The 13,374-nt window shown below is 47.8% G+C and overlaps 9 non-coding genes across 9 annotated transcripts; all 9 read right to left on the bottom strand.

The window, feature by feature from the left end:
• Positions 1-607: 607 nt before the first annotated feature.
• Positions 608-798, bottom strand: LOC142687438 (U2 spliceosomal RNA). Its single transcript, XR_012856662.1, has one exon. It is a non-coding gene; the product is annotated as a U2 spliceosomal RNA (small nuclear RNA).
• Positions 799-2,082: 1,284 nt separating this feature from the next.
• LOC142687426 (U2 spliceosomal RNA) lies at positions 2,083-2,273 on the bottom strand. Its single transcript, XR_012856651.1, has one exon. It is a non-coding gene; the product is annotated as a U2 spliceosomal RNA (small nuclear RNA).
• A 1,292-nt stretch (positions 2,274-3,565) lies between these two features.
• LOC142687414 (U2 spliceosomal RNA) lies at positions 3,566-3,756 on the bottom strand. Its single transcript, XR_012856640.1, has one exon. It is a non-coding gene; the product is annotated as a U2 spliceosomal RNA (small nuclear RNA).
• Positions 3,757-5,052: 1,296 nt separating this feature from the next.
• Positions 5,053-5,243, bottom strand: LOC142687401 (U2 spliceosomal RNA). Its single transcript, XR_012856629.1, has one exon. It is a non-coding gene; the product is annotated as a U2 spliceosomal RNA (small nuclear RNA).
• A 1,271-nt stretch (positions 5,244-6,514) lies between these two features.
• Positions 6,515-6,705, bottom strand: LOC142687389 (U2 spliceosomal RNA). Its single transcript, XR_012856618.1, has one exon. It is a non-coding gene; the product is annotated as a U2 spliceosomal RNA (small nuclear RNA).
• Positions 6,706-7,989: 1,284 nt separating this feature from the next.
• On the bottom strand, positions 7,990-8,180 carry LOC142687377 (U2 spliceosomal RNA). Its single transcript, XR_012856607.1, has one exon. It is a non-coding gene; the product is annotated as a U2 spliceosomal RNA (small nuclear RNA).
• Positions 8,181-9,464: 1,284 nt separating this feature from the next.
• LOC142687365 (U2 spliceosomal RNA) lies at positions 9,465-9,655 on the bottom strand. Its single transcript, XR_012856596.1, has one exon. It is a non-coding gene; the product is annotated as a U2 spliceosomal RNA (small nuclear RNA).
• Positions 9,656-10,939: 1,284 nt separating this feature from the next.
• Positions 10,940-11,130, bottom strand: LOC142687549 (U2 spliceosomal RNA). The gene has a single exon (XR_012856763.1). It is a non-coding gene; the product is annotated as a U2 spliceosomal RNA (small nuclear RNA).
• A 1,280-nt stretch (positions 11,131-12,410) lies between these two features.
• On the bottom strand, positions 12,411-12,601 carry LOC142687537 (U2 spliceosomal RNA). The gene has a single exon (XR_012856752.1). It is a non-coding gene; the product is annotated as a U2 spliceosomal RNA (small nuclear RNA).
• Positions 12,602-13,374: the final 773 nt, after the last annotated feature.

Here is a 13,374-nt window from a genome sequence, read left to right as displayed (position 1 = left end):
CCTTGCACAGTTTGTTATTCTTCTAGGTAACATAGTAACAAATCCAAATTGCTGCTCTCTTTGTAGGCAAGCAAGGCTTTGTTGCAACTGCAATTCTTACTTCTTCTTGAAATGTAGGGACGACAGTACATTCCATCACATCCATCTAGTGTACACAGGTAGGTCCATTGTGGCGGGCAGGCGAGCGGGCGGGCTGCTTTATTGGCTGTTTGCTGTTCCCCTACTCCACTCCACTATTTGACTGTTGTGCTGCATCAATCAATCAATCAATCAATCAATCAATCAATCAATCAATCAATCAATCAATCAGTGGCTGGCTCAGGTGCAGCTCTTTAACTTACCTAAAAGGGAGGGCGGAGAGAAGACAAGGAAGGTGAATGAGGTGTTCCAATGTGAAATGCCGGAAACACAGACACACAGACGACACACAACAAGAGGTGGCAATCTATTCATTAATTGCATTTAATCAATGAGCTCATTATCACTCATGCATTGTCCAACAGGTGTTGAAATAATGGGATTAAAAGGGGAGATCCCTTCAGAAAGACAGAAACAATAGCAAAGACAAAAAACACTTTTGGAATCTGCTTTTAGTCAACACATAAGGAAAGGGTGCACCGGTCCTGGAAATACTGCAATACCAGGTCAATGCGTGGAGTGGACAGAGCAAGCTCTATTTCCATCTCCCTGTTCTAAAAATCCATTTAATATATGGTCCCCAGATAGGGGACGTATCAGATATTAAACTGATAAGAACAGATACTACACTTGATCTTAGCCAAAAGGCCGAGAAGCGATAACCCGAACGGGCCGCGCGTTGCCCGAGCCTGCCCGATACTGCTGTTCAGCCCTTGCAGCGATTCAGCCTACTTCTAGGCAATTCCATGGGGCCCTGCAGGCTCACACACTCACAGCTACACGGGAGGTGAATAAAGGCCGGAGAGGAAGCCAGACAGGATTTGCTTCTTTTGCTTGCACCACAATGCAGTGCTGAAAGAGGAGGAATCTACATAAAAACGCCTTCCTGGCAACGCCCAAATGCCCTGCTGCCATGCAGATAAACACTGGCAGCGGCAGCAAGTGCATGCCCACAGCCACCCCTTGTTCCTTCACACCTTGTATCAGCTGTAATCCAGTCCAGTCCAGTGCTGCCTGCTGAGCAGCACTGACCAACACTGCCTGGGCCCAGGCTTTTATCTCTGAGGCCCCATTATGATGCTCTGGAATCCTGAGGGCTCCACTATGACACGTGCAAAGTTCCGTCTGAACTTTATATAAGACGGTGAGGCTCAGTCAGTCACTCAGTGTTGCCTGAGAGGGCAACACTGCAACAGCCGGCCGCCAGGCTGTCTTTTTTTTGCACAGCTAGTTGCCTCCAGGAGGCCACAAGAGGGAGACAAGGGACTGCAAAATGGAAAATAGGCATCCACCAACTTTACAGACAACTTCTCCTTGCTCCTACAACCTCCATCCTTGCACAGTTTGTTATTCTTCTAGGTAACATAGTAACAAATCCAAATTGCTGCTCTCTTTGTAGGCAAGCAAGGCTTTGTTGCAACTGCAATTCTTACTTCTTCTTGAAATGTAGGGACGACAGTACATTCCATCACATCCATCTAGTGTACACAGGTAGGTCCATTGTGGCGGGCAGGCGAGCGGGCGGGCTGCTTTATTGGCTGTTTGCTGTTCCCCTACTCCACTCCACTATTTGACTGTTGTGCTGCATCAATCAATCAATCAATCAATCAATCAATCAATCAATCAATCAATCAATCAATCAATCAGTGGCTGGCTCAGGTGCAGCTCTTTAACTTACCTAAAAGGGAGGGTGGAGAGAAGACAAGGAAGGTGAATGAGGTGTTCCAATGTGAAATGCCGGAAACACAGAAACACAGACGACACACAACAAGAGGTGGCAATCTATTCATTAATTGCATTTAATCAATGAGCTCATTATCACTCATGCATTGTCCAACAGGTGTTGAAATAATGGGATTAAAAGGGGAGATCCCTTCAGAAAGACAGAAACAATAGCAAAGACAAAAAACACTTTTGGAATCTGCTTTTAGTCAACACATAAGGAAAGGGTGCACCGGTCCTGGAAATACTGCAATACCAGGTCAATGCGTGGAGTGGACAGAGCAAGCTCTATTTCCATCTCCCTGTTCTAAAAATCCATTTAATATATGGTCCCCAGATAGGGGACGTATCAGATATTAAACTGATAAGAACAGATACTACACTTGATCTTAGCCAAAAGGCCGAGAAGCGATAACCCGAACGGGCCGCGCGTTGCCCGAGCCTGCCCGATACTGCTGTTCAGCCCTTGCAGCGATTCAGCCTACTTCTAGGCAATTCCATGGGGCCCTGCAGGCTCACACACTCACAGCTACACGGGAGGTGAATAAAGGCCGGAGAGGAAGCCAGACAGGATTTGCTTCTTTTGCTTGCACCACAATGCAGTGCTGAAAGAGGAGGAATCTACATAAAAACGCCTTCCTGGCAACGCCCAAATGCCCTGCTGCCATGCAGATAAACACTGGCAGCGGCAGCAAGTGCATGCCCACAGCCACCCCTTGTTCCTTCACACCTTGTATCAGCTGTAATCCAGTCCAGTCCAGTGCTGCCTGCTGAGCAGCACTGACCAACACTGCCTGGGCCCAGGCTTTTATCTCTGAGGCCCCATTATGATGTCAGAAAGCTGGCTCTGGAATCCTGAGGGCTCCACTATGACACGTGCAAAGTTCCGTCTGAACTTTATATAAGACGGTGAGGCTCAGTCAGTCACTCAGTGTTGCCTGAGAGGGCAACACTGCAACAGCCGGCCGCCAGGCTGTCTTTTTTTTGCACAGCTAGTTGCCTCCAGGAGGCCACAAGAGGGAGACAAGGGACTGCAAAATGGAAAATAGGCATCCACCAACTTTACAGACAACTTCTCCTTGCTCCTACAACCTCCATCCTTGCACAGTTTGTTATTCTTCTAGGTAACATAGTAACAAATCCAAATTGCTGCTCTCTTTGTAGGCAAGCAAGGCTTTGTTGCAACTGCAATTCTTACTTCTTCTTGAAATGTAGGGACGACAGTACATTCCATCACATCCATCTAGTGTACACAGGTAGGTCCATTGTGGCGGGCAGGCGAGCGGGCGGGCTGCTTTATTGGCTGTTTGCTGTTCCCCTACTCCACTCCACTATTTGACTGTTGTGCTGCATCAATCAATCAATCAATCAATCAATCAATCAATCAATCAATCAATCAATCAATCAGTGGCTGGCTCAGGTGCAGCTCTTTAACTTACCTAAAAGGGAGGGCGGAGAGAAGACAAGGAAGGTGAATGAGGTGTTCCAATGTGAAATGCCGGAAACACAGAAACACAGACGACACACAACAAGAGGTGGCAATCTATTCATTAATTGCATTTAATCAATGAGCTCATTATCACTCATGCATTGTCCAACAGGTGTTGAAATAATGGGATTAAAAGGGGAGATCCCTTCAGAAAGACAGAAACAATAGCAAAGACAAAAAACACTTTTGGAATCTGCTTTTAGTCAACACATAAGGAAAGGGTGCACCGGTCCTGGAAATACTGCAATACCAGGTCAATGCGTGGAGTGGACAGAGCAAGCTCTATTTCCATCTCCCTGTTCTAAAAATCCATTTAATATATGGTCCCCAGATAGGGGACGTATCAGATATTAAACTGATAAGAACAGATACTACACTTGATCTTAGCCAAAAGGCCGAGAAGCGATAACCCGAACGGGCCGCGCGTTGCCCGAGCCTGCCCGATACTGCTGTTCAGCCCTTGCAGCGATTCAGCCTACTTCTAGGCAATTCCATGGGGCCCTGCAGGCTCACACACTCACAGCTACACGGGAGGTGAATAAAGGCCGGAGAGGAAGCCAGACAGGATTTGCTTCTTTTGCTTGCACCACAATGCAGTGCTGAAAGAGGAGGAATCTACATAAAAACGCCTTCCTGGCAACGCCCAAATGCCCTGCTGCCATGCAGATAAACACTGGCAGCGGCAGCAAGTGCATGCCCACAGCCACCCCTTGTTCCTTCACACCTTGTATCAGCTGTAATCCAGTCCAGTCCAGTGCTGCCTGCTGAGCAGCACTGACCAACACTGCCTGGGCCCAGGCTTTTATCTCTGAGGCCCCATTATGATGTCAGAAAGCTGGCTCTGGAATCCTGAGGGCTCCACTATGACACGTGCAAAGTTCCGTCTGAACTTTATATAAGACGGTGAGGCTCAGTCAGTCACTCAGTGTTGCCTGAGAGGGCAACACTGCAACAGCCGGCCGCCAGGCTGTCTTTTTTTTGCACAGCTAGTTGCCTCCAGGAGGCCACAAGAGGGAGACAAGGGACTGCAAAATGGAAAATAGGCATCCACCAACTTTACAGACAACTTCTCCTTGCTCCTACAACCTCCATCCTTGCACAGTTTGTTATTCTTCTAGGTAACATAGTAACAAATCCAAATTGCTGCTCTCTTTGTAGGCAAGCAAGGCTTTGTTGCAACTGCAATTCTTACTTCTTCTTGAAATGTAGGGACGACAGTACATTCCATCACATCCATCTAGTGTACACAGGTAGGTCCATTGTGGCGGGCAGGCGAGCGGGCGGGCTGCTTTATTGGCTGTTTGCTGTTCCCCTACTCCACTCCACTATTTGACTGTTGTGCTGCATCAATCAATCAATCAATCAATCAATCAATCAATCAATCAATCAATCAATCAATCAATCAGTGGCTGGCTCAGGTGCAGCTCTTTAACTTACCTAAAAGGGAGGGCGGAGAGAAGACAAGGAAGGTGAATGAGGTGTTCCAATGTGAAATGCCGGAAACACAGAAACACAGACGACACACAACAAGAGGTGGCAATCTATTCATTAATTGCATTTAATCAATGAGCTCATTATCACTCATGCATTGTCCAACAGGTGTTGAAATAATGGGATTAAAAGGGGAGATCCCTTCAGAAAGACAGAAACAATAGCAAAGACAAAAAACACTTTTGGAATCTGCTTTTAGTCAACACATAAGGAAAGGGTGCACCGGTCCTGGAAATACTGCAATACCAGGTCAATGCGTGGAGTGGACAGAGCAAGCTCTATTTCCATCTCCCTGTTCTAAAAATCCATTTAATATATGGTCCCCAGATAGGGGACGTATCAGATATTAAACTGATAAGAACAGATACTACACTTGATCTTAGCCAAAAGGCCGAGAAGCGATAACCCGAACGGGCCGCGCGTTGCCCGAGCCTGCCCGATACTGCTGTTCAGCCCTTGCAGCGATTCAGCCTACTTCTAGGCAATTCCATGGGGCCCTGCAGGCTCACACACTCACAGCTACACGGGAGGTGAATAAAGGCCGGAGAGGAAGCCAGACAGGATTTGCTTCTTTTGCTTGCACCACAATGCAGTGCTGAAAGAGGAGGAATCTACATAAAATGCCTTCCTGGCAACGCCCAAATGCCCTGCTGCCATGCAGATAAACACTGACAGCGGCAGCAAGTGCATGCCCACAGCCACCCCTTGTTCCTTCACACCTTGTATCAGCTGTAATCCAGTCCAGTCCAGTGCTGCCTGCTGAGCAGCACTGACCAACACTGCCTGGGCCCAGGCTTTTATCTCTGAGGCCCCATTATGATGTCAGAAAGCTGGCTCTGGAATCCTGAGGGCTCCACTATGACACGTGCAAAGTTCCGTCTGAACTTTATATAAGACGGTGAGGCTCAGTCAGTCACTCAGTGTTGCCTGAGAGGGCAACACTGCAACAGCCGGCCGCCAGGCTGTCTTTTTTTTGCACAGCTAGTTGCCTCCAGGAGGCCACAAGAGGGAGACAAGGGACTGCAAAATGGAAAATAGGCATCCACCAACTTTACAGACAACTTCTCCTTGCTCCTACAACCTCCATCCTTGCACAGTTTGTTATTCTTCTAGGTAACATAGTAACAAATCCAAATTGCTGCTCTCTTTGTAGGCAAGCAAGGCTTTGTTGCAACTGCAATTCTTACTTCTTCTTGAAATGTAGGGACGACAGTACATTCCATCACATCCATCTAGTGTACACAGGTAGGTCCATTGTGGCGGGCAGGCGAGCGGGCGGGCTGCTTTATTGGCTGTTTGCTGTTCCCCTACTCCACTCCACTATTTGACTGTTGTGCTGCATCAATCAATCAATCAATCAATCAATCAATCAATCAGTGGCTGGCTCAGGTGCAGCTCTTTAACTTACCTAAAAGGGAGGGCGGAGAGAAGACAAGGAAGGTGAATGAGGTGTTCCAATGTGAAATGCCGGAAACACAGAAACACAGACGACACACAACAAGAGGTGGCAATCTATTCATTAATTGCATTTAATCAATGAGCTCATTATCACTCATGCATTGTCCAACAGGTGTTGAAATAATGGGATTAAAAGGGGAGATCCCTTCAGAAAGACAGAAACAATAGCAAAGACAAAAAACACTTTTGGAATCTGCTTTTAGTCAACACATAAGGAAAGGGTGCACCGGTCCTGGAAATACTGCAATACCAGGTCAATGCGTGGAGTGGACAGAGCAAGCTCTATTTCCATCTCCCTGTTCTAAAAATCCATTTAATATATGGTCCCCAGATAGGGGACGTATCAGATATTAAACTGATAAGAACAGATACTACACTTGATCTTAGCCAAAAGGCCGAGAAGCGATAACCCGAACGGGCCGCGCGTTGCCCGAGCCTGCCCGATACTGCTGTTCAGCCCTTGCAGCGATTCAGCCTACTTCTAGGCAATTCCATGGGGCCCTGCAGGCTCACACACTCACAGCTACACGGGAGGTGAATAAAGGCCGGAGAGGAAGCCAGACAGGATTTGCTTCTTTTGCTTGCACCACAATGCAGTGCTGAAAGAGGAGGAATCTACATAAAAACGCCTTCCTGGCAACGCCCAAATGCCCTGCTGCCATGCAGATAAACACTGGCAGCGGCAGCAAGTGCATGCCCACAGCCACCCCTTGTTCCTTCACACCTTGTATCAGCTGTAATCCAGTCCAGTCCAGTGCTGCCTGCTGAGCAGCACTGACCAACACTGCCTGGGCCCAGGCTTTTATCTCTGAGGCCCCATTATGATGTCAGAAAGCTGGCTCTGGAATCCTGAGGGCTCCACTATGACACGTGCAAAGTTCCGTCTGAACTTTATATAAGACGGTGAGGCTCAGTCAGTCACTCAGTGTTGCCTGAGAGGGCAACACTGCAACAGCCGGCCGCCAGGCTGTCTTTTTTTTGCACAGCTAGTTGCCTCCAGGAGGCCACAAGAGGGAGACAAGGGACTGCAAAATGGAAAATAGGCATCCACCAACTTTACAGACAACTTCTCCTTGCTCCTACAACCTCCATCCTTGCACAGTTTGTTATTCTTCTAGGTAACATAGTAACAAATCCAAATTGCTGCTCTCTTTGTAGGCAAGCAAGGCTTTGTTGCAACTGCAATTCTTACTTCTTCTTGAAATGTAGGGACGACAGTACATTCCATCACATCCATCTAGTGTACACAGGTAGGTCCATTGTGGCGGGCAGGCGAGCGGGCGGGCTGCTTTATTGGCTGTTTGCTGTTCCCCTACTCCACTCCACTATTTGACTGTTGTGCTGCATCAATCAATCAATCAATCAATCAATCAATCAATCAATCAATCAATCAGTGGCTGGCTCAGGTGCAGCTCTTTAACTTACCTAAAAGGGAGGGCGGAGAGAAGACAAGGAAGGTGAATGAGGTGTTCCAATGTGAAATGCCGGAAACACAGAAACACAGACGACACACAACAAGAGGTGGCAATCTATTCATTAATTGCATTTAATCAATGAGCTCATTATCACTCATGCATTGTCCAACAGGTGTTGAAATAATGGGATTAAAAGGGGAGATCCCTTCAGAAAGACAGAAACAATAGCAAAGACAAAAAACACTTTTGGAATCTGCTTTTAGTCAACACATAAGGAAAGGGTGCACCGGTCCTGGAAATACTGCAATACCAGGTCAATGCGTGGAGTGGACAGAGCAAGCTCTATTTCCATCTCCCTGTTCTAAAAATCCATTTAATATATGGTCCCCAGATAGGGGACGTATCAGATATTAAACTGATAAGAACAGATACTACACTTGATCTTAGCCAAAAGGCCGAGAAGCGATAACCCGAACGGGCCGCGCGTTGCCCGAGCCTGCCCGATACTGCTGTTCAGCCCTTGCAGCGATTCAGCCTACTTCTAGGCAATTCCATGGGGCCCTGCAGGCTCACACACTCACAGCTACACGGGAGGTGAATAAAGGCCGGAGAGGAAGCCAGACAGGATTTGCTTCTTTTGCTTGCACCACAATGCAGTGCTGAAAGAGGAGGAATCTACATAAAAACGCCATCCTGGCAACGCCCAAATGCCCTGCTGCCATGCAGATAAACACTGGCAGCGGCAGCAAGTGCATGCCCACAGCCACCCCTTGTTCCTTCACACCTTGTATCAGCTGTAATCCAGTCCAGTCCAGTGCTGCCTGCTGAGCAGCACTGACCAACACTGCCTGGGCCCAGGCTTTTATCTCTGAGGCCCCATTATGATGTCAGAAAGCTGGCTCTGGAATCCTGAGGGCTCCACTATGACACGTGCAAAGTTCCGTCTGAACTTTATATAAGACGGTGAGGCTCAGTCAGTCACTCAGTGTTGCCTGAGAGGGCAACACTGCAACAGCCGGCCGCCAGGCTGTCTTTTTTTTGCACAGCTAGTTGCCTCCAGGAGGCCACAAGAGGGAGACAAGGGACTGCAAAATGGAAAATAGGCATCCACCAACTTTACAGACAACTTCTCCTTGCTCCTACAACCTCCATCCTTGCACAGTTTGTTATTCTTCTAGGTAACATAGTAACAAATCCAAATTGCTGCTCTCTTTGTAGGCAAGCAAGGCTTTGTTGCAACTGCAATTCTTACTTCTTCTTGAAATGTAGGGACGACAGTACATTCCATCACATCCATCTAGTGTACACAGGTAGGTCCATTGTGGCGGGCAGGCGAGCGGGCGGGCTGCTTTATTGGCTGTTTGCTGTTCCCCTACTCCACTCCACTATTTGACTGTTGTGCTGCATCAATCAATCAATCAATCAATCAATCAATCAATCAATCAATCAATCAGTGGCTGGCTCAGGTGCAGCTCTTTAACTTACCTAAAAGGGAGGGCGGAGAGAAGACAAGGAAGGTGAATGAGGTGTTCCAATGTGAAATGCCGGAAACACAGAAACACAGACGACACACAACAAGAGGTGGCAATCTATTCATTAATTGCATTTAATCAATGAGCTCATTATCACTCATGCATTGTCCAACAGGTGTTGAAATAATGGGATTAAAAGGGGAGATCCCTTCAGAAAGACAGAAACAATAGCAAAGACAAAAAACACTTTTGGAATCTGCTTTTAGTCAACACATAAGGAAAGGGTGCACCGGTCCTGGAAATACTGCAATACCAGGTCAATGCGTGGAGTGGACAGAGCAAGCTCTATTTCCATCTCCCTGTTCTAAAAATCCATTTAATATATGGTCCCCAGATAGGGGACGTATCAGATATTAAACTGATAAGAACAGATACTACACTTGATCTTAGCCAAAAGGCCGAGAAGCGATAACCCGAACGGGCCGCGCGTTGCCCGAGCCTGCCCGATACTGCTGTTCAGCCCTTGCAGCGATTCAGCCTACTTCTAGGCAATTCCATGGGGCCCTGCAGGCTCACACACTCACAGCTACACGGGAGGTGAATAAAGGCCGGAGAGGAAGCCAGACAGGATTTGCTTCTTTTGCTTGCACCACAATGCAGTGCTGAAAGAGGAGGAATCTACATAAAAACGCCTTCCTGGCAACGCCCAAATGCCCTGCTGCCATGCAGATAAACACTGGCAGCGGCAGCAAGTGCATGCCCACAGCCACCCCTTGTTCCTTCACACCTTGTATCAGCTGTAATCCAGTCCAGTCCAGTGCTGCCTGCTGAGCAGCACTGACCAACACTGCCTGGGCCCAGGCTTTTATCTCTGAGGCCCCATTATGATGTCAGAAAGCTGGCTCTGGAATCCTGAGGGCTCCACTATGACACGTGCAAAGTTCCGTCTGAACTTTATATAAGACGGTGAGGCTCAGTCAGTCACTCAGTGTTGCCTGAGAGGGCAACACTGCAACAGCCGGCCGCCAGGCTGTCTTTTTTTTGCACAGCTAGTTGCCTCCAGGAGGCCACAAGAGGGAGACAAGGGACTGCAAAATGGAAAATAGGCATCCACCAACTTTACAGACAACTTCTCCTTGCTCCTACAACCTCCATCCTTGCACAGTTTGTTATTCTTCTAGGTAACATAGTAACAAATCCAAATTGCTGCTCTCTTTGTAGGCAAGCAAGGCTTTGTTGCAACTGCAATTCTTACTTCTTCTTGAAATGTAGGGACGACAGTACATTCCATCACATCCATCTAGTGTACACAGGTAGGTCCATTGTGGCGGGCAGGCGAGCGGGCGGGCTGCTTTATTGGCTGTTTGCTGTTCCCCTACTCCACTCCACTATTTGACTGTTGTGCTGCATCAATCAATCAATCAATCAATCAATCAATCAATCAATCAATCAATCAGTGGCTGGCTCAGGTGCAGCTCTTTAACTTACCTAAAAGGGAGGGCGGAGAGAAGACAAGGAAGGTGAATGAGGTGTTCCAATGTGAAATGCCGGAAACACAGAAACACAGACGACACACAACAAGAGGTGGCAATCTATTCATTAATTGCATTTAATCAATGAGCTCATTATCACTCATGCATTGTCCAACAGGTGTTGAAATAATGGGATTAAAAGGGGAGATCCCTTCAGAAAGACAGAAACAATAGCAAAGACAAAAAACACTTTTGGAATCTGCTTTTAGTCAACACATAAGGAAAGGGTGCACCGGTCCTGGAAATACTGCAATACCAGGTCAATGCGTGGAGTGGACAGAGCAAGCTCTATTTCCATCTCCCTGTTCTAAAAATCCATTTAATATATGGTCCCCAGATAGGGGACGTATCAGATATTAAACTGATAAGAACAGATACTACACTTGATCTTAGCCAAAAGGCCGAGAAGCGATAACCCGAACGGGCCGCGCGTTGCCCGAGCCTGCCCGATACTGCTGTTCAGCCCTTGCAGCGATTCAGCCTACTTCTAGGCAATTCCATGGGGCCCTGCAGGCTCACACACTCACAGCTACACGGGAGGTGAATAAAGGCCGGAGAGGAAGCCAGACAGGATTTGCTTCTTTTGCTTGCACCACAATGCAGTGCTGAAAGAGGAGGAATCTACATAAAAACGCCTTCCTGGCAACGCCCAAATGCCCTGCTGCCATGCAGATAAACACTGGCAGCGGCAGCAAGTGCATGCCCACAGCCACCCCTTGTTCCTTCACACCTTGTATCAGCTGTAATCCAGTCCAGTCCAGTGCTGCCTGCTGAGCAGCACTGACCAACACTGCCTGGGCCCAGGTTTTTATCTCTGAGGCCCCATTATGATGTCAGAAAGCTGGCTCTGGAATCCTGAGGGCTCCACTATGACACGTGCAAAGTTCCGTCTGAACTTTATATAAGACGGTGAGGCTCAGTCAGTCACTCAGTGTTGCCTGAGAGGGCAACACTGCAACAGCCGGCCGCCAGGCTGTCTTTTTTTTGCACAGCTAGTTGCCTCCAGGAGGCCACAAGAGGGAGACAAGGGACTGCAAAATGGAAAATAGGCATCCACCAACTTTACAGACAACTTCTCCTTGCTCCTACAACCTCCATCCTTGCACAGTTTGTTATTCTTCTAGGTAACATAGTAACAAATCCAAATTGCTGCTCTCTTTGTAGGCAAGCAAGGCTTTGTTGCAACTGCAATTCTTACTTCTTCTTGAAATGTAGGGACGACAGTACATTCCATCACATCCATCTAGTGTACACAGGTAGGTCCATTGTGGCGGGCAGGCGAGCGGGCGGGCTGCTTTATTGGCTGTTTGCTGTTCCCCTACTCCACTCCACTATTTGACTGTTGTGCTGCATCAATCAATCAATCAATCAATCAATCAATCAATCAATCAATCAGTGGCTGGCTCAGGTGCAGCTCTTTAACTTACCTAAAAGGGAGGGCGGAGAGAAGACAAGGAAGGTGAATGAGGTGTTCCAATGTGAAATGCCGGAAACACAGAAACACAGACGACACACAACAAGAGGTGGCAATCTATTCATTAATTGCATTTAATCAATGAGCTCATTATCACTCATGCATTGTCCAACAGGTGTTGAAATAATGGGATTAAAAGGGGAGATCCCTTCAGAAAGACAGAAACAATAGCAAAGACAAAAAACACTTTTGGAATCTGCTTTTAGTCAACACATAAGGAAAGGGTGCACCGGTCCTGGAAATACTGCAATACCAGGTCAATGCGTGGAGTGGACAGAGCAAGCTCTATTTCCATCTCCCTGTTCTAAAAATCCATTTAATATATGGTCCCCAGATAGGGGACGTATCAGATATTAAACTGATAAGAACAGATACTACACTTGATCTTAGCCAAAAGGCCGAGAAGCGATAACCCGAACGGGCCGCGCGTTGCCCGAGCCTGCCCGATACTGCTGTTCAGCCCTTGCAGCGATTCAGCCTACTTCTAGGCAATTCCATGGGGCCCTGCAGGCTCACACACTCACAGCTACACGGGAGGTGAATAAAGGCCGGAGAGGAAGCCAGACAGGATTTGCTTCTTTTGCTTGCACCACAATGCAGTGCTGAAAGAGGAGGAATCTACATAAAAACGCCTTCCTGGCAACGCCCAAATGCCCTGCTGCCATGCAGATAAACACTGGCAGCGGCAGCAAGTGCATGCCCACAGCCACCCCTTGTTCCTTCACACCTTGTATCAGCTGTAATCCAGTCCAGTCCAGTGCTGCCTGCTGAGCAGCACTGACCAACACTGCCTGGGCCCAGGCTTTTATCTCTGAGGCCCCATTATGATGTCAGAAAGCTGGCTCTGGAATCCTGAGGGCTCCACTATGACACGTGCAAAGTTCCGTCTGAACTTTATATAAGACGGTGAGGCTCAGTCAGTCACTCAGTGTTGCCTGAGAGGGCAACACTGCAACAGCCGGCCGCCAGGCTGTCTTTTTTTTGCACAGCTAGTTGCCTCCAGGAGGCCACAAGAGGGAGACAAGGGACTGCAAAATGGAAAATAGGCATCCACCAACTTTACAGACAACTTCTCCTTGCTCCTACAACCTCCATCCTTGCACAGTTTGTTATTCTTCTAGGTAACATAGTAACAAATCCAAATTGCTGCTCTCTTTGTAGGCAAGCAGCAAGGCTTTGTTGC

This window comes from Rhinoderma darwinii (genome assembly GCF_050947455.1).
Source record: "Rhinoderma darwinii isolate aRhiDar2 chromosome 5 unlocalized genomic scaffold, aRhiDar2.hap1 SUPER_5_unloc_23, whole genome shotgun sequence".
NCBI lineage: Eukaryota > Metazoa > Chordata > Amphibia > Anura > Rhinodermatidae > Rhinoderma > Rhinoderma darwinii.
This window is presented reverse-complemented; position numbering and strand designations above follow the sequence as displayed.